Source organism: Urocitellus parryii, chromosome 5 (genome assembly GCF_045843805.1).
Source record: "Urocitellus parryii isolate mUroPar1 chromosome 5, mUroPar1.hap1, whole genome shotgun sequence".
NCBI lineage: Eukaryota > Metazoa > Chordata > Mammalia > Rodentia > Sciuridae > Urocitellus > Urocitellus parryii.
The window spans coordinates 132614212-132641912 of NC_135535.1; the positions used below are offsets into that span (position 1 = coordinate 132614212).

A 27701-nucleotide genomic window follows, 5' to 3' on the forward strand; every position below is an offset into this window, starting at 1 on the left:
CATTATATTTTTATATCAGATAATATCAATATCATAATATTAAAGTATTAAAATAGTTGAAGATATTTAATGATCAAATTCTCTCTACAACTATCAAAGCCAAACTCATTTAAGTTTCATATGAGTGAGATCTTGTCACCTTCTTCTTCAGTAGCTTTGATCTAATTAGAATTGCTCACATGATCATATTTAAATGGAGAAATTATTTCCTTTATGTACTAGTGCATATTATAATAATGAAAATTTCAAAATATCATTATCAAAAAGTAAGATAATACTGTATTTTTATTCCTTTAACACAATCATGTATTAAGGAATGACTTCATAAACACTGTTGTTTTGTTTCAAACTACAGTCCATTAATTGTTTAAATGTCAAGACCAAAGACTGGGATTTCTACAATATTTAATTCTATAACACTGATGCTTCTACTAATTGATTAAAATAATGGAGGGACTAATAATTATAACATGAGGTAGTAAATATCCTCCTGTGGGATTCTGAGCAGTAGCCATTAGTTAATGCTTTTGTTGTAGAATAAAAACTCTGTTAGTGTGATCTACTTATCTTCTATACAAACATAATAGATTCCTTGGTCTTCATAAAACCAGTATTTAAAGACCATATGCCAAAATGGGCTCAGGATGGATTAACTCAGCTGAGTTTAAACCTTCATTGCTTGCTAAAAATCTTTGCTAAATATCATTAATTTGAAATACTTCTAGAACCAGAGGGCTATTTTTTTAAGTGTTAATTGATGTGACTCCACTCTTTGAGAAAGTCAATGAAAAACAGGAAAAGAAATGAGGTATAATGAACTGTGATTCTTTTTGTTTTTCTAGTCTGAATATCTCTTTCATTTGAATATTTATAAATAAAAACCAAACAGGGTTAAAGATGTGCAAGGATATTCATTTACAATGGAGATGTGTAATTTGGAGTTTGTTTCCTTATTTATACAATTCTTTAAATCAGGTCCACTATTCATTTATTTTGTTTTGTAACTTTCATGTAAATGTTTTCTTGTATATAGAGATATATAAAAAAATGGAACTATTTTCTTACACATACTATGCAATATGTTTGTAAAATTGCAATATTACCAAAATTACAAAAGCTGTGCGTTTGTACTCTATCTTGCTTTATGTAAAATCAAACTTTTTCTATTTAAATGGACTGTCTGTCCTATAAACTGTAGATAACATATCTATTCAAAAATCAGTCTATTGTATCTTTTGTTTAGTTTGGGGTGGGTTGGGGTATATTTCTTTTGGGAGAAAATGCAGCAAAATTTTGGCAGTTGGAAACTATTTTTCCTCAGAAATGAGACTTTTAAAGCATGCAATGAGCTCATATCATTTAAAAATCTCTCCTGTAATTCTTGTATTTTGTCCTAATTTTGGTGCTACTGTGTAACCATGATTAAATGTGATAGTTAAAAACAAACAGAATCAAAATTCATATGCTATCATTTCATTTATTTGGAGAAAAAAAAATGCTCAAAGAGGAGGGGTATGAGTATCAGCAGTGAATAGAGACATTTTCCAAATATGTGTTATTTAAATACCAATTCTATTCAGATGTGATTTTTTAAAATTGAGTTTAATATATATTTATATTTGATAAAGTTGGCTTCTCAAGAAAAACTGAATATTTTGTTCCTCGTAAATATATGAACAACAAAACTAAAGGATTTAAATTGATACAACAGTAATGATTGCTCTATTTTCCTAGATGATTTCTTAGAAGTTTGTTCATTCTGGAATTGCTAAATTTGAGTTTGGGGATAACACCAGACAAATTGTTATGTGTGCAAATAAATATCTGTACACATACTCATAACAAATCACCCAAATAAATACACATGCCACAGAAACACATATTAATCAGGACTCACATATTTGATGTTGTATGTCTTTATTTCCTTTTTGCAATCAATATATCAAGAACCAACATGGTTTATTGCAATGATATGAACTTATTTTTAGCCATATATCTACTCTAATGATGTACATGCTTTCAGAATGACATTGTTCCTCATTGGTTCCAGAAAAACCCCAACAGTATCCGTTGGAAATTTCTTTTTAAAAAAATAAAAGTAGCTTGGCATGGTAGCCCATGCCTATAACCCCACTGAATGTAAAGGCAGGAGGCTGAGAAAGGAAGACTGCAAGTTGCAGACTAGCCTCAGCCACTTAGCAAGGTCCTAAGTAACTTAGTGAGATTCTGTTTCAAATTCAATAAATAAATGGTGTTGGTGATGTGGTTCAGTGGTTAAGCACCCCTAGGCTCCATCCTAGTACCAAAAAAAATAAAATAAAAAATAAAAAGTATTTATTTTTCCCTTTACAATTGAATTATCTGTATATAGTTGTCCAGACATTTGCAATCAAAGCAAAACCAGAAACATTTATTTACACTTTTTACCAAACCTTTTAAATATTAAATTGAAATAGAACACAAATGAGTGCTTTATTTTAGAGATCATGTATATTCTTTGACTGTACTTAACTTCCAAGAAAGGATTGAAATGTTCTAATAAATATTCAACCAAACATTTACATATTCTTTCCCGCAGATTCTCAGGCCCTTTGCTAATAACCATAGGAATGGCTGGTTTTGATAAAATCTCTTAAGTGAGTGAGTGAAAAAAAAAGTTTTCTCTATATTCATACTCAGAACTTCGGCAGTCATGTGTATGTTTTTGGTATTTGCTTTTTGTTTTTGGGGACATTCCAGGGGATTTTTTTTTTATTTTTACACTGTCCAATTCTCTATTACCAAATGGGTATCCTACAATTCAATTAAATTCTGGCACTACTATGGCGTCAGTATAGACTCCCCCACAGGATAAGGACTTAGTCCCACAATATTGAGTGTATGTGTGGGAGGGGTTGTCTCACTTCAGACCACAGGGTACCTACAGTTTTATCTGAATGGGCTACAAAGCAGAGGTTCCCATGACTCTTTCGTTGTGTTCCAAAATGTGCGACGGTGACCTACAGAACCCACAAGAACAGTTTACTTACTATTTCTCATTTATTATGAAGGATTTCTTAAAGGATACAAATGAATAGCCAGATGAAGAGACACAGAAAGCAAGCTTTGGAAGGGTCCAGAATGCCTGAAGTGGATGGGTCACATTTGCAGCACCTGTTCAATAATTTGCATCCTGTCTGAAACTTAGGAGATTTTTTATGGAAACTTCATCACTGGGCATAATCACTTATGAAGATATTCATTCTCCTATTTTGTTCTCTCCAGAAAATAAGGTGTGGGGCTGAAGTTTTCAAAATTCATATTATTGATTTATCTTGTTGGTGACCAGGCCCCATCCAGGAACCCCTCAAGAGTCACCTCATTATACCAGAAGACACTCCCAGTCTCAGGAAATTACAAGGGTCTTATAAGTTCTACATGGGGAATCGGGTCAAAGACTAAATATTAGAACCAACAGTTTCTCCTAGTACCCTTTTTATGATGGCTTTAGGAGCTCTGTGTTTGGAAATGAAAACAGAAAATTATACACATTATTTTACTATTTCACACAAGAATATTAGAAAATGGAGATTTGGGATGGTATTAAGACTGATAATTATGTTGTAATATAATATTAGTTTTTTTTTTCAGAACATTGGCATATCACTAAAAGAACTGCTACAGAAATTAGAACCTCAAATATACCCACAGCTTCTTCTATTTACCAGGCAAAAGCTAACTCTCTTTTTGGAACAAATTACAAATTTTAAAGGGAAAATACTTTCTGACATTTTTCTTTTCAAGAAAAAAAATATTACCCGCCATGAGAGCACATGTTGTGGTATGGACAAAATTTTCTATTATAGTATGAAATAGCGATTTTTAAAAAATTAAATATATCTATTTAAGTAAGAAATTATCTTAACTCAAGAAAGGAATCGGTTGAAATTATTGAAAATGTAATTCAACCCCTTATTTTTCACCTTTCAAAGAAATATAATTGTAACTAAAAGGAGAAAGTCTATGTCAGAACACAAAGAGTTAATTATAATTTACAAATATAAACTAAACTTAGAACATGCCTAAGACACTCATATTCTTCAGTGGTGGATATCCACTGTCATGATAAAATGAAGAGATTAATTAGCTTGATAAATAAATAACACCTAGTATATCCTACAAGCCATAATTAAATATTTGATCAACTGTAATTTAAGTTTTCTGTGAGCCAAGATTACAAGATACATACTATCGGTGACATGATTCCCACATTTGATCACATCTTCATCACATGTAAATATTCCATTATGTTAAATCCATATCCATGTTATGTTATGTTGCTTAGGTATTTGTTCATGGATACATAAAGCATAATGCCTTAATTTTATTAAAAATCTAATAAAAAAGATAACTTTTATTAAATGACTAAATTTTATTACATGTTGCTTTTATTTAATAGCTGTTAATAGTTATAGAAGATAAGATGTTACGGATTGCTTAGAGTGCTAGAAAGCATGAGAATCTCACTGATTCATAATTATGAATCATTAAAATATTCATAAAACTAACAAATATGTAAATGTCAAACATAAATGGATCCGAAGCCTTTGTGATCTAGCCATTCATTTTTCAAATCTATACATTCTCTTTATGCAATATTATGAGTATCATATATCTGTATCTGTACATGAGTTCTGCTCATGAAGGCAAATGTCAACTTGTAAAGTATAGATGAAAGGTCTTGGTAAAAAAGCACCATATAAATTGTAAAACCATCACAAGCTCAGCAGTTTCCTGCTGGTACAACTTATAAGAAAATTCAAAATTAATTGGCCAACACAATTAAAAGGTTTGATGCCTAAAATCTCAGATTGTCTGCAGGTTATGGCAATAGAACTGCAAATTTTAGACCATCCTGGGCAATTTATAGAAACCTGGTCTCAAAATGAAAACAGAAAGGGATGGAGGAGTACCTCAGGAGAAAAGATCTTGCTAATATGTGCCAGGACCTCGGTTCAATCTCCATAAATAATAAAAAATAAATAAATAACCAACAACAAGCAAAAAAACCTTTGGGACATCATTAGAAAAGTTACTTTTTTTCTTTCATAACCAATTAAGGAACCCTAGACCTGATGAAAGACATAAACAAAATTTTAGAAAGCTGTAGTCGTTTGTTTCATTGGATAAACCTAATCATCAAACTGTGTTTTACATATCATGTTGAATTTATAGATGACTTAACAGAATTGTATTATGGTTTGAATGTATACCATGTAATATGAAGTGAGTATGTAAAAGTAGGCTGAAAGTTCTGAAAAATAAATTTAGTAAGTTATAGTTTCAAAACAAAGGCATAATAGAAAAAAATAAATTCATAAATAATAATTGAAAATTCAAGGTAAAATATCAAAACAATATGTATATATATAAATTTTCCTTTTACATTTCATCTTTCAAAGTCTGTAAATTATTTGTTTTTACTGTGATCCATTATCTACCTTGAAATAACAAAATTCCTATAAGTAAAGTAAATGATGTTTAAGGCACATTAGTATTTACTCTGTGTGTGTATATGTAGTGCTGGGGATTATACCTAGGACCATAGGCATGCTAGGTAAGCCCTCTACCACTGAGCTACATCCACAGATATGAAAAGGACATTAGTAAACAAAAAAAATCAAAATGTCAAATTCTATTTCCTGTGCTGCTTTGGATGTCACTTAATGACATTTATACACATAAACTAAATGAGAAAATTAGAAAATCTGTAATTGCACATGAAATTTAATTTGCATACTCTGACCAATTGGAAACAGCTATGAAAGTGAAACACTGCATCAAGAATAATTTTAGACTAAATTCAATCTCTTCTGGTATTCTGCATTAGTATGTGTGTGCCAATCTAACCACTTGAATAGGTTGTCAATTGGGAAAATAGAGTCATGGAAGCACAGAGTAAGAAAATATTAGACTTAGATTTCAAACATGCAAAAATTGTTACACTTGGAGAAATACAAATTCAAATGTTTACTATATTTTTAATCAACTGATGAATCCTAAGCCATAACCTGATGCCATCATTTCAATCACTTTGAAAAGATATACTGTCTTGTGACTATAGACAAATTCTTCCTTAACACAGACCATTATTCCTGTGGAATTCATGTCTTAATTGCATGGGAAAACTGTACTCATTCATGTCATATGACTGTCATGCATCACCCAGTATCTATCTATCTAACATGAATTTAGATTCATGAATTCATGAATTCTTAACATGAATTTGTAAGACTCTCCCCATTATTTGACATGATTCTTTCCTTCCCTATAATTCTGTAATGATTTAATAATAAATTATTAGTATCTTGAATTGTTGTGAAGGCATTTAAAATTATTCTCTATCAAACACACTAAATTATATAAAATTTTAGAAAGCTGTGCCACTAAGGGATGGTGGAATTACATACATGAAGTAGAAGACTAGATAAATTATGCTTTTAAAATTGAATATCTTAAAGTTTTGTACTAAAAGGCTGCCCCCAGAATATAATCTGATAAATCATTGTGGTCATCCATATTGATATGCCTAAAAACTATAGTATTTAAAGCCTTCAATATTCAACTTTGAAAATATTCAACAAGTTATATACTGCAATTTGAAACAGATAATTTTCCAGCTCAAAACTGCAGATATGACCTAAAGAATGAATGGGACAGTTAATTTTCTTTAATTCAGGTTGTTATTATGTTCATGGTTATCTTAACATAGTTACCTGGGAAATACATGTTAAAAGAATACTTCCCAGAACAATTAAATTAGAGTAAAACAATTGAAATAGAGAACTAGTTGCTATTAGTTCTTAGAACTTAGAAGTCACTACCATTTGTGTTATCACAACTCTGGTGTCAAGATGAATCAGTTCCATTTGGAGCTATACTTATTGTCAGTGGTGACACTAAAAATAGACTTTCAGCCTCTGCATTGCTAGACTGACCTGTTAACTATACCACACTAGTTAAAGAAAATTGACCTGCCATACTTTCCTCCTTCTCTTATAGGGTACAAGCAAATAATTTTTTAATAGTGATTCACAAAATTCACCTCTCCAAATTTAGATCCTGAACACTCACTAAAAGACATGTATAAAATTAAAGACGAGGAAACAAAAATAAAACTAATGAAACTTATTCTGCTTCAACTTTATATTTTTCTGTTTTCATTTTGTTCTAATTATAATAAAAATTTTAATCCAGGTTTGCAAATGTTTATATATGACTGTGCTCATAGTCCTCAGAACTGAAAGAAGATTGGTCTGGCTAGGTCAATATGATATGTAATACACGAAGAAACAACTAAAGACTGTATGCAAGAAAAATTGAAACAATATTTGACTATGATAACTATATTTTTAAAGTGCATACTTCTTTTTAAAATAATTTATTTATATATTTTAAAATTAAACTTCTCTTCTAAAAATGTCAAGGAAATTGACATTTTACCTCAAAGTTTGTTAGGTTGTTCTGCTACAGTGGGGAAATATAGTTAACAAACATGTGTAAAAGCAAAAACTTTATTTGAATGATCAGGAAATGATTTTCGTAGCACAATGACTCTAAGTTTTATAATTATGTACAATTGGATAGTCAAGATAAATTTAAAATGTCTATTGACTGAAGAACAGTGACCATTCATAAAATGTAATCAGAGTTCAAACTGTGAGTGATCTATACAGACTAGACCAAACTTTGAAAATTGAGGAAAATGGATAACCAAAAAATAGTCCAAGACTGGGGTCAACTATTCTCAGTGAAGTGCATGATTTGCTTTAAATGCAAAGCTTTCACTTTTAAATATAATCCCTTATATAAAATAAAAGGCATATGATGTTCTTCAAATTATTCAATTTCTGCAGGCCTATCTTCTTAATCAATAGTTCTTAATTAGTCTTTCTTATTATAACCCCAGAAAAGACAAATCATCTCAAATATCAACCAACAGAAGAGAAAGAAACTGGCTCAAGGTATTAACTTTCTAAAAAGTTGATATTTTTCTGAATCCTTTGTTCTGGAATTGCACTTAAGCTAATAATAATATGTCACTTAAAAGTTTTCATTAAATACTCTGTGCCTTTCCCCCAAAGCATATATCAAGTAGATTAAGATATAATCTCAATTATATCAATCAAATCAAATTGAATGCTCTCAAAATAAAACACATAAATTTTCGATTTGCAAATGAATAATTTCAAGAAAATAAGGCTGCTTCCTAAAATAAAAGATTGGATTCCCTAAAAGTAAAATAATCATAGGGATAAATTTTAAGTAGAATTCTCTTAGTATAAGCTGATGTAGAAACAATTCAATTCGTTGAATCTTATTTTTATTCTACATTAATGAAGAGCTGCTCCACTTTTATGTAAAAATTGGGCCATTTAAATGAAATCAAATAAAATGTTATTTGAAAAACATGACTTTGTGTTTAAAATTTTGAAACATATGGAAAAATCTGTAGAATCTGATTATCCTCATCCAAACTCTACATAGTTTCCTATGGTAAATTTAAAAGTAGCATGTAACTCCTTCCAAAGAACAATTAAATTTGTTCTTTTTACATGATTTTAAGTCTTATTGGAAGAAAAACTATGATCTAATTTAAGAGCATTCTGTAAGCTTCCCATACTTTTGCTTTGTTGTTTTTTGTTTTCTACTTCTTGCTTTAAAATCTTGCATGTTTTTAAAAGCAATGTTCATTTTTAATATTTTTACATGTTAGAGTATACTTCATACTTTTAAGAGATTGAAATTTTATATTAAATACAAGCTTCATAGTTGCCATATATTTTGGGCAACAAGATAAATATTTTAACCACATAATTTCACTTATGAAACAATAATTTATATCAGTTTTGCTAATGTTACCACATAATTTCAAGAACTAAAAATATGCCTTTCTAAAATATATTGTATACTTTAATTTTAAAATATAACTTTAGTTTACATTCCAATACATTTTATATATGATGTATTATGTCCCTTTAGAAACATGTTTATATTGAGATTATTAATTATATGAGATTCTTAATTTATATATTATCAAAATATTTAATGTACATTACATTTATTTTTAAGTAAACATAAATAAAAATATTTATTAAAAATTACAGTCAAAAACAATATCTGTCTCAAATTAAATGAAAAGTTTTTATTATTTTAATAATGTTACTTGTTTTAGGAAAAAATACTCTTGCAAACAATGGCAAATAAATAATAAAGGATCAAAATAGGAAACAAAGTGAATGCTAGATTCAATTAGTCACTGACAATGTTATATTTTTTACTTATTCTTATTATGATAAGTTGATTTTAGTTGTGTTTAGTTTTTATCATTGAGGATATTGTGCAAATATACTCTTGTCCAACAAATTTTTCTGTAAGAAGCAACATGTAGAGGAAGGTAGTATTCATCTCTAAACAGATGGGGATATAAGTTTCTTATTGCAGACTCATCTTGCATTGAATCACAATTTCCAAATATACATTCCATTGAACACTATTTCCATGAATCACTAAATGTTTGTGGGGGAAAGTCATATGGACAAAAAGCAAAACAAAACTGAACAACAAAAACTATAGGAAATAATAAAAAGTTTCTTCAATTCTTAAATCCTTTATTATGGACTAAGTAACTCTAAGATGGAGATACATTTTACAACAACTCCCAGTTATTTGACTAGAAGAAATGTTTTTACAATATGTATGATGAAGCATTATATGTTGGGAAATGCTGTTTTAGGTTCTAAAGCAATGTATTATACTGTTGAGACTTTTATTACACTTTACATTATTGTGCAAAGAGGGTTCTCAAGCCACTTATCCATAGCATACTTAGATAAGTTAACAAAAACAAAAACCCTTTAATTTACTCTAAGAATTTTCTATTTGTTACATGTAGTCTATCATCATTTCAAATTACAATTTTCCTATCTTTGCTACCTTTGATTCTCATGGACAGTTCTCAACTTTCCCATAAATATTTGACAGAAATGTTATCTGTGACAAGTATATAGAAGTAGATGCTACACAGAAATTACTTCAGCCCTGGATCATTTTCTGTTTTACAAGAGTTCAGAGGGCATCGGCGCTCAAGATACAGAAATGAAGAATCTGGAAACATAATTTAACAATATATAGAACCAACAGTGGTATAATTCCATAGTAGATAGTCCCTACTTACCGTGGGTACATTCAGAGACCTCCAGTAATATGCCTCAATACACAAACAGGGCTAAATGCTATATATGCTATGCTTTTTTCTGTACCTACATACCTATTAATCCAATGACCTAAGAGCGAGCTAGGGCACATTTTCAACATATGTGAATGTGTTAGTATATATGTTCATAGGAAACTAAGGCAACTTATATGAGAAAAAGTTAAATACCTGTGTTATAATATGTACCCCAAATTAGAACCATATCATGGATTGATTTAAAGTTAAAGACATTCAAGTTCTTAAACATATGTTGGGCAGACATCACTTACTATTGCTACTGGAAATATTTCAATTGACAAAAATCAGACTGTGCATCTGATATTAAAAATATGTTTCCATGAGATTTAAAACTATGCAAATGTTTTTTTTATCTTTGTGGAAACTATCCATTTAATATATAATCTTTAGTGCAGCAAAGTTCACTTTCTAGATATATAACAGTGTCTCTTTGGAGGAAAAATAACCTAAGTTTCTGGGGAAAAATGCCTTCTTTTTTTTGTAGGTACTAACGTTACCTTCTTGTAGAACTCTCATTCAGTCTTCTCTCTTTCTTGCCAAATGATGTCCTAATTTTTGTGGTGGATTCAGTGGTAATTGAGTGTTTCGAAAATCACTACTTAAAATATCATTTAAGTTGCCGAAATGCATTTATTGAAAGTGAAAAGATGGTTTCTTCTTTTGCACTCACTTCTGCCCTGCTAACTGCTTCCACTGCATGGTTCACAGTTCTCCATGTTTGCAATTTCCCCTCCCTCACAGCTTACTGACCTTTATATCTGTATCACTGGATCCAAACACTAACATCCAGAAAAAAACAACCCAGCATTCTGCTTCTCTTTCACTTTAATACAATGTAGCTCTCATCAATAACATAAGTCAACCATAACATTGGTCAAGTGTGAAAACAGCATGATTTCCGGTAATTGTACACATTTAAGGCTGTTACCCACATAAGTCTTATACAGAACGTTATTGATTTAACCACACCCTACATAGCATCTCCTTAACCCCATAAATCCACACCAAGAAACACCCACGTACACATCAGAAAGCCATATTTACATTGTAAGGAAAAAAATACAAAATACAAAACATCCCTCTATTGGTGGCAGAAGCAGAGCTTTACAGAGGTCAACATTAATCCCCAATTGGAATAGTCTCTGGTGCCTATGCTATTCTTTCAGCATACTCACTAGCTTATATTTAAACACATATATAGCTCTCTCTCTCTCTCTCTCTCTCTCTCTCTCTCTCTCTCTCTCACACACACACACACACACACACACGCTCCACATACAAAGTTTTCCAAAAACTATTTCTATTTTAATATCCAATATCACATCATATCAGCATACCTACTACTTTAAATGAAATGAATATAATAGCACAACTTGATCCTCATATATATAAATAATTCCAAAGTAATAGGATAGGTAGGGACAATCCAAATTCTTATCATTTTGCATAGCAGTTTTGTTAGGTAGCATCAAGGACCATGTGAGAGGGGAAAGTATCCAATTATCTGCAACTTAGTTGTGATTTTTTTTGCTAGCAATATTCAGCAGCAGAATATTAGTATAGAAATGGCTGAGAGTTGGGTATATCTATGGGTGAAAGTGAGGAGGACTCAAGCACCAGGAACAGACTGCATGTGGAGAACATTGAACTTTGATGGAATTCCTTGCCTCTTTCACATGCAATAGATTTTCTGAAAGGAGTTGGTTGAGGTCCGTATTCAATGCTGTATCTCAGAGCATCTTGAATGCAAGACAAGTCCTACAAATGTAGTTACTTCTAGCTGTACCATCTGCAATCCTTGAATTTTCTGATAGATGAAGCATGTGTGTGTGTGTGTGTGTGTGTGTGTGAGTGTGTGTGCGCACGCGCGCGCCTGTGTGTTAAACATCACAGGGTTCTCTGGTTATGAATATGAAAGTGTGAGGATAAAGTATTATAGAAGCTGAGGGTGGAATCCAGAGTAGAATGGCTCTGCACAAAATAGTGTAGGTGAAAATTTAGCTTGTTATATGTTTTATTTTTGTTTTCCTCATGAGAAATGAGGAAAGTAAGGAGGCGGGGAAATAAAAAGGCCAATAGATATAAATGGAGTAAGAAAGATTTTTCAGAAAATCGTTGTTCACATTGATTATTAAATAAACCTCGGCTACTTCTCCAATTTTATTAGGAAACTGGTAACAAAGCCCTTAGGGGAAAAGTCTCTTTCTTTATATTGTTTTTGTTTCTGCTTTCTTAAAAAATAATATACATACGTATATATTCACTTATATATACATATATAGTATACATGTATACACACATATCTATCTGCTTTCTTAAAGATATATGTGTATGTATATCTACAGCTATACCTATAGATACGTATTTTACACATATATAGCCTGTCCCAACTTTTGGAGAAATTTCAGAAAGAGAAACATAAAACCCATTGAGTGTCAAGGAGCAGGTATTTGGGCCAGAAACATAAAGCAAGAGGTAATAACAAGATTAAAATTTCCTTGGTATATTTAAAATATCGAAGAAGGCATTGGACTTTGCTTACAATGAGGAAGAGAAAGTCTAAATCAACTTTCTGAGACAGTGGGACTTAGAGGAAATTTAGTCAAGGGAAACAGTCTTTTCCTGTGGAGATAAACTATGAACAGAAGGAGACTGTGTAAGAAAATGTTGATATTACAGGTGCTCACTGATCTTTTGTTATTGTTGTTGTTGTTAACCTGAAGAGTAAGATGAGCTAAGAATAAGGTAGCATTTAAGACAAACAGAATAAAAAACCAGGCACTACTTTACCAATTCCTATTGTCTGATAATGCCCATGGTATCATGTAAACATGATGTGTTTTTGTGTTTTTAGGAATTTGTCCTTTTTATCTAAGTCATACCAAAATTTAGTGTGCAATTGTCCATAGCGCTCTTTTATAATCAGTTTTACTTGAGTGGAATTGATAATAGTTTCCCCAATTTCATTTCTAATTTTAGTAATTTTTTAGTAATTTGAATCTCCTCCATTTTTATTTCTTTCTTCTTCTTTTTTTGTTAGTCTATTTACTTAAAATATGTGGATTTTGATGATTTTTTTAAATGTTAACTTCTTGTTTTGATTTATTTTATTTTATTTTCTATATTTTATTTCATTTTACTTTTGTTCTAATATTATTTCTTCCCTTATGCTACCTTTAGGTTTATTTTTTCCTCTTTTTTTACCTAATTAAATTTGGACTGTTGATATGAGATCTTTCTTGTTTTCAACAAATGAATTCAGATCTATAAATTACCACCCTCAGTCCTACATTTGCTATAGTCCATAAATATTAGTAGGCCGTGTTTTAATTTTTATTTATCTCTGTTTGCTAAGTTCCTTTTAAGTTTATTCTTTGGCAAATAGGTTGTGGAGAATGTGATGTTTATTTATTTATTTATATATAATAGCAGAATGTATTACAACTCTTATTACATATATAGAGCACAATTTTTCATATCTCTGGCTGTGTACATGGTATATTCACACCAATTCGTGTCTTCATACCTGTACTTTAGATAATAATGATTATTACATTCCACCATCATTAATGTGATGTTTATTTATACAAATTTGTAAAATTTCCAGATTTTTTTCTGTTATTGATTTCTAACTTTATCATGTTGTGATCAGAGAAGACACTTTATAGGAGGTTTAGTTGTTTAATCTGTAGGAATTTAATGTATAGGCTAATATATGATGTTTCCTGGGAAATGTTCTATGAGTGCCCAAGAAAATTGTCTGTACTATTCTTATTTTACACAATATTCTACTGTATGGCATGTTTGGACAATAGAAAACAACGATGCTATCCTTAATTTTTACACTCACTTTTGTGCATTTTAGCACTGCCAAAATATGATTTGCATGAATTATGCATACAATTGTTCAGGAAAATTTATATCTAAATTATATTATCTTCACTAACTGATCAAGCAAGTTTCTGAGTGAAACACAGTAAAACATCTTTGATGAATATGATTAAAGAATATTCTATACCAGAAAGCTGCTATAAGATCATTTCATGAGTGTATGATCTCCAGAAATTTTAGTTCTAAGACTTAAATAAATGATATTTAATTGGCTTTAAAATCCTTTTTTACACAAGTGTGTTATCCTTTTTCTAATCATAAACTAAGTGCTTCATAACTGAGATCCTATTGTTCAGGGAAAAGAAGGTTAACAGTTATTGCAAGGACAGCTTTGAATAAATACAGGAACAAAAGAACAGAGCAGTCCGAAGCAAGGAAAATATTTATATGTTACACAATTCTCACAAAACAGAAGAGCAGAGAGCTTTATGACAAAAACAATGTCTATTTTGCATGTACAGGGCTTCACAGAAAATTTTCTGTTTAGTTATCTACAGGAAAATCGTCATTACTCTTTATCTTCATTAAATATAGAAGAATCATCAACACTCTCAGGAGAGATAATCGACCAGAAAACTTGTCACCCCTGTCCTCTTCATGCTAATGAAGCAATGCCAACAATGATACTAGTAATATTAATTATATTCAATTACTTCTTTAATTCTACTACAAGTAGGTCATTTTAAAATCATTTTCATAGAATATAAGCAGCAACCCTTCAAAATAGATAGTGTTTCTTCTATTTTACAGATAAAGAAAAATGAACTTTTGAGTACAGAGAACTATAAATACAACCTGGCTTTAATATTTAATCATATTTCAATTTTATTTTTAAAAATCAGTTTTGAGACATAAACAGATTTTTGCAAAGAAGTCTAGAGATTAGTGCTAATAATATTGGTTTTTTCTAAATAAAAATTACTGCACTTTTACATTTGTACAAGGACTATGCATGATAATGGCCATTTATTATGTTTTCTGGCTCTTCAGCAGCTTTGAATACTCTTTCTACTTTGGAGATCTCCGTAACTTACAGTTCCTGGCGGTGACATAAATGTCATGGATCAAGCACACCCATGTAGATCTGCACTTTAAGAGAACTTCCATGAGTAGTTCCATTTTTGGCCAAGTGCAATGAGGAACTCATCTTATGATAGGCTGTATCAACAATGCAACTCCAGGTGTCTCTGCCCAGGAGAAGTCGTAGTGAGGTTTTTATCCTGAAAAGCCGAGAGGTGACAAATATTCTTTAATAAATTCTCTCATAAATTAAAGTGGATGATGATCTTGTTATTTGCTTTCTTCATTTTTGTTTTTAAATTTGGAGTCTTTATTAACTTAGTTTTTATTTAGAAACATTAAGAAATACAGGAATAGGTTAAAAAAAACTAATAAAATCTCCTAAAATTTGATCACCTAGAGATTTATACTGTTAATATTTGAATGGTCATATTTTTAAATATCTCTATATGCACAAAAATGTTACATATGCATCTCTGCGTGTAGACTCCTCATAATTGCCTATTAAACAAGGCTTTTTCTGTCATTTAATAAATATGTGCTCAAGTCCCAAGGATGCTGAGAACATACACTAAGTACCTCCATATTTAAATAAAGGTGTTAAGTATATTGACATATGATTAATTAAAAGATAGCTGTACTATATTTTATGGAGCTCTGCTCAGATACCTCCTCCAAGACCAAAAACTAATTGCCCTAATTTCTGATTTTGGAAAGTGTCTCTCTATCGCCTTTACTTGAATAAAGAAAGCTGAAGCTTGCAAGGTCACACACCCTGCTCAGAGATAGTACCTATTGAGTGACTATTTGATGGAGGATTTAAAATGCAGAGCCTTTTTGAGTCAAATTTCAGAGTCTTCCACATGACCTGTTGAGGTCTTTGCTATAACCACATTGTGATTAAACCTCTCTATCAAATCCTGCTTCTTTCAGGATTGTCAAAAGCAATCTCGATAAACTTGCACACTATTCTTCATATCAGACCCTGTTTTCAAGGGAATTCCATCTCCAGCAATAGCGTACTGTTCTGAAAACGAAAAGGAAGACTAAGTAATTGGATCAGGTGGGAGTGATTATAGAATTTCTCAGGTATAAACAATACTGCAGTGTTTCAGCTTTGCTTGTCATGGGAGAAGGTAAAATCATCATTCTCCTAACTTCCTTAAGCCAATCAAGAAGGGCCTGAGGGGCAAAACCACAGAGCTTGGTAAATTATGCCTTCTAGAAAAGCAAAGCTTCCCCCTTGGACAAAGATTATTTGAAGTTATTTTGAACTAATAATAATAATAATAATAATAATAATAATAATAATAATAATAAAACAGTGGGAGTCAGCTGCATTTCTGTCTTTCGTTGGGTCAAGGGTGCTTCAGTTATCATGACCCAGAAGGAGCCATCAGTAAAGGACATTAACCACAAAGGATTACTGCTAGAGCAAGAAGATACTAGAAGTAAGGCTTGACCTGCACTGTAGAGCTATTGAGATGTTGTGGACAATTTGGAAGGTTGGGACTAGTGGGAGGCCCTTGGTTCACTGAGGGTATACCCTTAATAGATAGTTCTTTTGGGATCCAGGGTAGTTGTGTGACTCCTTGAGTTCCCATGAGATGGTTCTCATAAAAGAAGCAAGTCTGGCCCTGTCAATCCTCTTTCTCTTTCACTTCCTGTGTGAGAGGTGATTGCTTGCTCTAACATTTGTTCCTGCCACTATGTTCCACCATGTGGTCCTCACTGGAAATAAGCAAATGCAGGCACCATGTCCTTGAACTTCCAGAATATCAGTTCAATAACCTGTTTCTATTTATAAGTTAGCTCCTTCAATATTTCATTGGAGTAACATAAAATCAACTCATAAAATGCTACCATAACAGAAAATATGGTCTTAGGGAACCTAAAAAGAAAAGAAATTTATTTCCCCTCAGTTGAAAACTGAGAAGATTAAAAGACCAGCATCTGACAAAGGCCGTGTTGACTGTGTTTTCACATGGTGATGGACATCACATTGAAGAGCAAAGAGAGTAAGAAAAAAGAAGTTTGACTTGTTCTTTTATAATGATGTTCATCCCACCTCTAAGGGCTGATCCTCCTTGGTTGTACAATACTGTTACAAGGACAGCAACTAATTAATTACTATTAATTAATACTGTTGCAACGACAATTCATTTCAACATGAGTTTTTGAAGAGACAGATATTTAAACCATAGCAAAGTGTAAAATCATGACTCTATAAAATAAACAGGCACTCAAAGAATTCATTTCATCTACTAATGAGAGATTCAGTAAGAGGTCACAATTGGTTTACAGAAGAATCCAGTAAACAGACAAATATGTAAGCCCATCAGGAATGTTGCAATTAGTTTTCCTAATGCATGCAAAAGAGGCAAAGATCCACAGGGCAATAATCAATTGCATTTCACTGCTTGAAATTTGCATTTCTATGGACATGAATCATTTGCATTGCTATCTGTTTTCTACAATTTACAAAGCTAAAAAATAGGAGGCAAGATAACTCAGTTAGGTGACTTACTCAGTCACTACTTTCCTGATATTAACAAAGGACAGAAGCTGAGGAAATTTTCCAAACAGCTGCAGAAGAGTGCATGGTCTTCATCAAGGCAAAATTCACCCCATAAAGCTCCCAAAATATCTCACTAAGAAGCACATTAATGGAAAATCATTTTGGATGCTTGTCAGGAAACAACACTGAGTAAGAAGTTCTATGTCCACCTAAGGTCCAGTAATCTTCCCTATTCCTGGAGAAATGAGAGGCATACTAATAGGTAGAAAGAGGAAAAGGCTACTCCACAGGAAGTCCAATGATGGCCTATGAGAGTAGAAAGGAAACATCTTTAAATTAAAAGTGAAGTGCAAGTTTTTGTGTAGATCAGATGGATGTTTTAACTTAAACGTGAGGTTACATTGAGAAAAGTTTAAAAAAGATCAATTATACTGATTATTCTATATTTAAACATTCTTATCCATTTTGTTTTTCTCTTTTCTAACTCATTCCTTGACCATAATACTACCTAGAGCCCACAGCACTGCCCAGAATCTAATGTACTCTGCATCTGCTTTTGATTATATCCAACCAAATGGGACAGCAGTGAATCATCAGAAAGAGGGAAGAGAGAAACTTCAAGGTATTTTTTTTCACTTATGCACACCATGCTGGGTATAGATGGTTTTAATATGTATATATCTTACCCATGAAGACAATATTTGTGGAGTATGAAATTCAGTTTCTTGCTTCTAGGACTCAGGCAATAGTTCTCTAACCTAACCTCTGAAAACTTACAGCTTATTACCCACCATTGTTCTAAGACCCTGCATACTTCTCTGTTTCTTTTTGGTCCCTTTGATCTTACTACTATCACTGTAAATACAATCTTATTAAACTTCTTTTTATTTCAATGTTCATGATGCCATCTGTTTCCTAAAGTGACCCAGACGGATGCATATTGGATCTGTCAAAAATATCATCCAAAGCCACTAAAGTTCTGATGGAATGTGATTAAAGCACTGGTCTGAGAAAAGCAAAGCAGTGCTCTTCTTTAGTTTTACTAGGTCAAATTTGTTTGATGAAAAAAAATATATATATATATATATTTTTCCTGTGTGTGTGAGTGTGTGTGTGTGTGTGTGTGTTTGACTGTTACCAAGATACTCCTTGAGACCAACTTAGAAAAGGAAAAGTTTATTTTGGGCTCATGTTTTCAGATTTCTGTTATTGGTCAGCCAACTCCAGAACTTTGGACCCAAGGTGAGGCAGAATGTCATGATAGAATTTTACAGCAGAGGAAGTAGCTTCAGTCATGTCAGCCATGAAGCAGAGAGAGAAGGGAAGGGGTCTCAGGAAGATGAAATCTTCCATGGCATATGCCCAGTGACCCATGATCTCCATCCATGCCCAACCCGCCTATAGTTACCAACCAGTTAGTTTATTCAAACTAGATTGACTGATTAGGATTCATCTGTCATAATCCATTCATTTCACCTCTGAATATTCTCACATTAACACAGGAGCTTTCAGGGGACACTTCATATTCAAACAATAACAAATATATTTACAAATCATCTATTTAATAATTTGTTACTAACATTAACATATTTAAATTATCTATTAACATTAATATATTTAAATGCTTTTTAAATATAATAGATTATATTATAAATTGCATGTTACAGCCAAGCAGTATTCTTCAGTCAAAAATATATCAGGTAAATCTTTAATATATGATATCACTTATTATGTCTCATATTATTCCATTTCTCTACATGTACAATAATTAATTTAACCAAATTCTCTTATTATAACTATTTAAGTTCTTCACAGTTTGGGGATAGGATAAACATTGGTTTTATGTAAGTCCATAACACATTTAATTTTGCATGTAATTCTACCAATCCATTTTACATTGCAGTCAGAAAATATTTTTTAAAACACAGATTATATCAATTTAAATCCTCAAGAACTTCAAATATGAATAATATTTCGTCCATGTGCTCAAACAGTGCTATAGCTATATGACTACCATTAACTAAAATTTATTATACACTGTACATTTTATTTGAACATTATAAAACCATATTATTATTCTATCTTAATCTTTTCAATTCTTATTTTTTGCAATCAGATAGACAGAACATACCATCTCAGCATTTATTTGTAATTGATAATTTTATAATAGCTTTCATTTGATTTATAAATATCTTCATATTAAAAAAAATATTGACTTGTATGGCATATTTGCTTTCGAAATATTTTTCACCTTTGCTTTGTTTGTATCTACTTTTATTTTGTGAATTAATACAGTTCTTTGATGTATGAATATAAAAGTTTTTTATGAATTCAAATCTAATCATATTTAATTATGATCTCTGTTACATATGAAATTTAGTTAAGAATTCTGAACCCTAGAGATTATGAAAATATTCACTTACATTTTCTTCTTGCATCTTTATGATAGAAATTTCTCACTTAAATCTTTGATTCATTAGCAATTTATATATATATATTTTTTTGCTGGCATGTGTAATTTTACTACCTGTGTCTTGCCAGACATTTTATCACTATTGATGCAATTGCTCTAAAACAGAAATGATTACCATGTATATGTATATGATGTTTATGTTCTGTCAACTTAACATCATCATAAAACCTTCATGTGCTCAACTCAATTTTAATGAGAGTCTAGAAAGTAGAATTTGGTGTCTATCTTGAGACAATCACTTTTAGGTAAATGTCTCTCCTAGGTATATTCCCAGAATCATTATATTCTCCAGTCAGAAAATGATTAAGCCTGATAGACTATATAATAAGCCTAAGTCATAAACTTAGTTCTATTAAGTATGTCTATGTCAAAATTTGAAACTTCTACATAGGTTATAAAAAGGACTCATTAAAAAAAGGAAAACATAAGACAAACTCTTGGCATATGCACAAGCACATTTTTATCTGCAAAGTGTCTTGAAATTGTTTGTTATGTTAACAGCAATATTCCTTTCCACATTCCATGTAACATATCAAAAGAGACAATATACGACAATACAAATTTTGGAAAGAATGTGGGGAAACCCTACTAAGGAGAATGTAGTTGATACCAACCAGTTAAATTTTTTTGTTAATGCCAAGTGCAGTTGTAGATGTACATTCTCAATGAACAGGTGACTGTATTTCTTGGATCTTTCAGAGCCATCAAATTGTGACCAGACTATGAGTATTTAGCTAGTGGTTAAGTAGGAGTTGGAGGTAGCTCATCTTTGGCTCTGTGCCCAAAGTCATGTACTTTGATGTGGGATTCCATTAAAACAATATAGACCCTATTTGATTCCACAAAAGTGCCTCAGGATATAGCTCCAGCCCTGTGTCTTGTAGTAGAACTACCACATGTGTGCCCAAGAAAGTCAGAGACAACATAGCCATTGCAGTACTATCACTAATAAAGAAATATATAAACTACACAGTGTCCATCACTAGGGGAAAGAATGTCAAGCTAAGTTATACCTAGAGTTTAATACACACACACACACACACACACACACACACGTGTATATATGTAAAAACAATCTAAATTAATGATGCATCCAAAATATAATGCAAAAATCAAAACAAAATGTGGCAGATTAAAATAGTGTTTGTCACATATAAACATAAAACATATAAAAATAATAAGTTTGTCAGGATAGTGCATGTTTTAGATACTGTATTAGATATTAATACATATTGTAAAAAAGCACACATGGAGAATGCCTAACAGAGATACATATTAACTTAATGGGGCATGGAGGGGTAGGGAGGGAAAACTAAGGTTGAGGCTTTAGCTATATCAGTAATTACCATTACCATTTGCGAAAGAAGCCAAAACAAAGGACTTAAAAAGGGGAAGAGAAGAAACAGAGGGGATTGCAGGGGAAGGTGGAGAGAGAATGAGAAAGAAAGGAATAACTAAATGATGTTAGAAGGTTTTGAAATGACAAGTGAATGGAAGGGAGCTTCATTCCTTTCTTTTCAATGTTTGTAAATTATTCCAGCTAAAAACTAGAATATTATAATTTCTATTCCTTGTATGTATCTTTAAAATATTATCAGTCACCTTGTAATATGATTTATTTTCTTGTCTCTTCTTAAAATATAACAATACAAACTTACTTGGGGATAAATGTTAAATTGAATTTAACCCAAAGTTGCCTTTGTAAACAGTAAACTACATCTTAATTTAGTGTGTGTGTTTATACTAAATATATATGAATTATATATATACAGACATATAAACTACAAGCTAATTTAAGATTGTCTTCTTCTAACAGATAGTTGAGTCTCAGCCAATCAAAGTAGCCAACTACCAACTGATCAGACAATGCCTCATCACACCATGACAAAATGGGGCAAAGGTCAGCCTATAACCCGCAAATTCCTGTCTGTTTCTCATTTCCTTCTTCTGTCTAAAAAGCATCCATCCTCATTGCTGAGTGGAGCTTTCTGCTCCTCTCCTATTATGGAGTGTACATGATGCATGAACCATGCTTTGCTGAAATAAACTCTGCTAAACTTAATTTCTCTAAAATTATTCTTTTAACATGATTCTTGAGCAGAATGCCTTGATGTTGGCTTAATATTTTACTTCACAAATTACTTATAAATATGGGCCTAAGCAATTTTTTTGTGTATTAGAATTCATGGAATTAATGCAGCATCCATATCTTCAATAATATTATATTTCTTTAATAGAAACTACTCTGGAATTTGTGATTTAAAAGTTGTTACTGTTGAGAGGCATCTAAAAGTAACAGACTCGTGAAGAAAATTCACAGGTGTCTCCTAATAGCACAGTCAAATGAGATGGCTAGTCTACAGAGTATATTCATGGCTGATTTTCTACACTCCAGTCAGGAACAGCTGCCACTTGGAACAGATGTATTTTCTGTCTTTTTTCCGCTTCTACCAAGTTGACAAGCTCTTTCTGAGCAGCTGAACAGACAGTATGGTTTTTGGCACAGACTATCTGCTTAGCAAAGTGATACCTAAAACCATTTCAGGTATACCAAAATACATAAACCTATATACTTACAAATCCGATACTTGATATAAGTACCTTATTAAACTATTTGCTGTTATCTTCGAAATGGAAAAGTCCAGGGAAAAATCCTTGTATTCAATCCCACTGTGAACTTATCAAAGGAAATAAATTCTAGCACCTATACTTTGTTTAAGCACTTAAAATGGGGATTTAAGAACCACTTCCCAGAACTCTGTGTGCCAAATTGTCCTTATTTTTAAAAAAGAAAAGGAGAGCTTGTATATGTTGTATTCTTAAAATACATCCAGATTTTATAAAGGAATGTTAAGGATGGGAAATTAAATTAAATGTCCTTCTAGTCATGCCCGTGTTCAACATCAAAATTCTAAATTTTAAGGTAAATACAAATTCTCTTGTTTCTATCCTACACCTTCTTCCTTTTCTCACTACCCAATGTGTATAATCATAAAGTGAGTCTAGCTACCCCAATTTCCAGACCTGCTGCTCAGGAAATGACATTTCTCTTCTCTTCTACATTACTCTGATTTCTGGGACCTCAGTACAGATATCATGTCTCTCTCTCTCTCTAATAGACTACTAAGAATAAAGCAATGAAAATAGTAAACATCAATACTATAATAAACTTTCTAACAAATATGTATATAAGTTAATACGTAACTTATACATAAATAATGTGGTTGTTTAAATATAGCTCTCACATATTAAAAAAAAATATAAGAAACTTACTTTGCCAAAGTTCAGCGAAGGTTTCTGACATCTTTAGCTGTCAGAGATAGAGAACAATCACTTTATTTTAAACAGAACTTCTCTATTTCCCTACAATCACTGTTTAGAAACTAAAACAGCTCCCATTGGCCCATATTCCCCTGCCAACCTTTCCAAACAAATGTCTAGTTATGGTTTTTGTATGAATGCAATTCAAATTGCTCTTAGTGTCTTGAACACAAGCATTCACACAAATCATACAAATCAGTTCTGTTATCATCAGTTAATAACAGAACCATACATGATATAGAAAAACAGACATAAAATTGCATGATGTTTTTATACATGCACATGTTATTTCCAGAAACATAAACACATTTGTGTTAGTGTGAATATTCTTATAAGATACGAGACAGATGCACAATATTCACTTTAAAAATCAACAGTTTAAAAAAAGATATGTAAGGAAAGGAGAGATTAAAAGAACTGATATGTTTTGAATCAGATAAAGGCAAAATTGATCCTTCTAAAGTAATATCCTTATAAAATAATCTAGCCTGCAAAAATTCAATTTCACAATTGAAATAAATCGTTACCATTATAGAAATTAAGAAAATGGATTAAAGAGATTTCCATCTGTTTCATCATTACTCCAGAACATGAAAAGGCCACAATGGAGACTCAGGCATACACTCTGCAGTCCAAAATAAACGAATTATCAAGTAGCAAACTGATATTTCTTCCTAGGATTAGTGTGTATTTTTGAGCGAAATAAATTGAATATAAAATCTGCAAATGGAGGATACGATCTCATACATAACATTTTAGTAGGCTTATAGGACATTTATGAATATCTGCCCCCACAAATAAATATACAACAAATTAGAAAAACTCTGATAGAAAGGTCACTGATGTGAATTGAAAGGTCAGAAGGCACATCCTGCGAAATACATTCCAGAAAATGAAAGAGAAATAGGGTATATTAATAAACAAAAATATTCTAAAACTCTTATTTGAGGCTTAAAAAGCAATTTTTAAAAAATGATACAGAGTTAAGTTGTCTTATGCATAAACAAAAAAATCTTATGGAGTTCAAAGGGCTTTTCATTATCATTTATCTCTAAAGAGATTTTAAAATTTACAAAAGAAATAAGAGAAAATATTTTTTCCCTAATTTTAATATTCTGTGAAGTACATCACTTTCTCCTAATTTTTCTTAAAGAAAACCAGGTAATGTTAGCGTGGTACATATTGCCTGCTAGATTCAGGGCTATTTTCCTTATCTGCTGTTTGTCTTTGTGTGATGACTCTGGTTCATTCTTGCCATATTCCCCTTCACTGAAACCACTGTCTGACCCAACCACAGCAGACTGCTTGTCATGGGAAGAACTTTCAGGAGCTTTGCCTATGAGAACACCCACTTTCCTCTAGAATAAGATCGTGAAAAAAGGCTTCTTGCCAGTCTCATGTTTCCGGGATCTTCCAGAACAATTTCAAATACATTTTTTTTAACTGCCAAAACTTTCAATTATAAATTTTCACAAAATTTCCAGGGGGAGTGGTACACGATCAGTTCCCTAATCTGATGCTTGTTTACATGTGAATCTCTTGTGATGGTTGTGATCTACTAATCCTCCACTCACATATGCCTTTGATTCATCTAATTCCTTTATTATACTAGCAAAGCTGATGTAAGATAAATCAGATCTTCTTTTCTTATGAGTTCATTATAGTGTTCCAGTTTGATGTGGATATCCTTCCAGACGATGCATCCTTTGTCATTTTCATCCATGTTCTTCTCCAGTCCACCTCCTCAGCTGGTGAAGTAAAACTGCACAGGATGCAGTGCTTGTTGGTTATCTGCATAACATCCTCAGATCAAAGTAGTCTCCACCCTCCACCATGTAACTCCCTGCTCTGCCCCTGGGAGTTGAAGTTTTCAAAAGAGAACTCACTGGAGGTATAGAGAACATACCAGAGAGGCTTTCTGAACCAAGTACCATGTTCCCCATCAACTCAGATTGAGATACCAAATAATGTCATCTGGAAGGTCACCAGCATTTACAGAGACTTTCAATGTTGTAAGGAAGCAAGACTGAAGTGAAGAAAGGGAAAGAGAGAAACCAAGATTAGATGAAGGGATTGAGCCTCATCTAAACAACAATTGAAGAAGCTAATAAAGTGGAAACAATGAGAAGAACAACAAGAACTTTGCAAACAAAAGTGGCAAGAAAAATGCAAGAGAAAGAAATTTGAGCGATGGTGTCAACTGGAATCAAACTCAGATGGAAATGACAGAAAACAGGTTTGAAGACATGTTTTTCATAGTACACTCTGCCTTATCATTGACTATAATTTTGATGATTTGATGGTATTAAAGGACATTAAAAATGTCATAGGCAGATCCAAAAATGTTATGTAGGTATCACTTCTGAGAAGGCTTTCTGATCAGAAAAGCCATGCCTGTTTTATGTTCCCATATCTCTATGATAGTAGTTTTCCTTTAATCATCCTACTTGTCTATTAAATTTTTGAGGTCTGAGCTGTCTCATGGTTTGGTATCCTTGATGCCTAATACAGCTTCATAAGGCATAGCAGTCATTCAATAAATAGCCTTGGAAGGGAGGAAGAAAGGAAGAAAGCAAGGAAGGAAGATGATGTCATGCAATTACTTTAAAGCAACTAATATTATAGTGATTTTGAAAACTAAGATTTACATTTCATCTTATTTTACTAATATTTACAATTACTGCTCTTTTTGAGTAGGAGTGAGTAGGTTTAAGATTGTTCCTCAGAGGCTGGAGTGGTGGCACCTGCTTATAGTTCCAAAAGCACAGGAGGCTGAAGCAGGAAGAATGCAAGTTTGAGGTCAGCCTCCTCAATTTAGCAAGGCTTTAAGCAATTTAGTGAGACCCTGTCACAAAATAAAAAATAAAAAACTCAATGGTAAAGCACTCCTGAGTCCTCAGTACAAAAAATAAAAATAAAAATTGTTTTTAGACACCAAATTAGTTTATATTAGTTTTGTTCATATGTGACGTGGTACATTATAAAAAAGAAAAAGAAAAATAAGAGAAAAATACCCCTAAGATAAGCTCCTTTTTTGCTATTATAAATGATATTATTTGTAAAGAAAATATGACTTTATCAAATGTCTGAAACAAAACATTATTTCTTAGCATTATATTTCACCCATTTTCAGACTGTGAAGTATTAATGACAAAATGGTAGAAAGGGGGTGGTGACCAAGTGAAAGAAACTTGAGAAGACACATGAGAATCCCAATATGCTATCAACATATCAAAAGCACATAACTATTATAATTTATTCTCTTCAAATGTAGAAATCTTTAGCATAATTTATGTTTTTCAAACACCAGTACCCAAGTATTAAATTCTGCCAGAAAATGTATTATCTTTCATTCATATGATGAAAAGACATGTTTATGGTTCTATAAAATGAGGAACATGTTCCTGCTAAAAAAAGGATCATTAATGAGGTATGCAAATAGGACTCTCATTTACTTTTGGAATATTCATAAAAACAAGTTGTTTATCTAGGGAAAATACAGCCACCATAAAGCATAACAAGCACATCTTCAATCTTCCCTACATTTTAGAAAATATGGGGATGTTAGGGAATGTCAATGAGAAATATTTTGGGTAATTTATGTTGTTGGTTCATTTTATTTTCCATAGATAAAAAGTTGCTCAATCACAGATGGAAATCTTTCTGTAACAGTTGTTAATTACTGCGATTCAGAATTCAAGCTGAAATATCATAAGGTGTAAGCATTTCTGATTTAACCACTCCACTTGTTTAGTCATTTTATGTTAGGTTCACTCTGTGACCAAGTACATACTGCTTTGAACTGCTTCCTCAGGGCTGGGTATGCAATGTGACCCTGCAAAAGAAAAGAAGCTACTTATTCTTCTATTCGGTTATTTTATTTTAGAAGAGAGAAAAGATTCTCATTTCTAGGAGCCACCATTTCTTAGTTGGGTGCCTCTCACAACAGGAAACAGTACTTCCTCCCTAAAAATCCTCTGAACAACCTTCCTTGAGCATAGAAGTGTCTCCTGGCACTTTGGTAAGGAATCCTCACAGGGTAGGTGTTAATGGTGTCATCCTTAGTCCTCAGGACAAGGCTGGTATCCACCTCCTGGGAAATTAGTTATGAATCATTGATGCACAGTGAATTCCCTTTTTCATGAAGACTAGATCAAAAGGAGATAAGATCAGGTTGCAGTGAGGATGAAATAGGATGGAATAAA

At 32.0% G+C, this 27701-nt stretch overlaps 1 pseudogene; it reads right to left on the reverse strand.

Moving 5' to 3' along the window:
• The window catches only part of LOC144255053 (tRNA methyltransferase 10 homolog A pseudogene), a 29292-nt pseudogene extending 3862 nt beyond the window's left edge, over positions 1-25430 (reverse strand).
• Positions 25431-27701: the final 2271 nt, after the last annotated feature.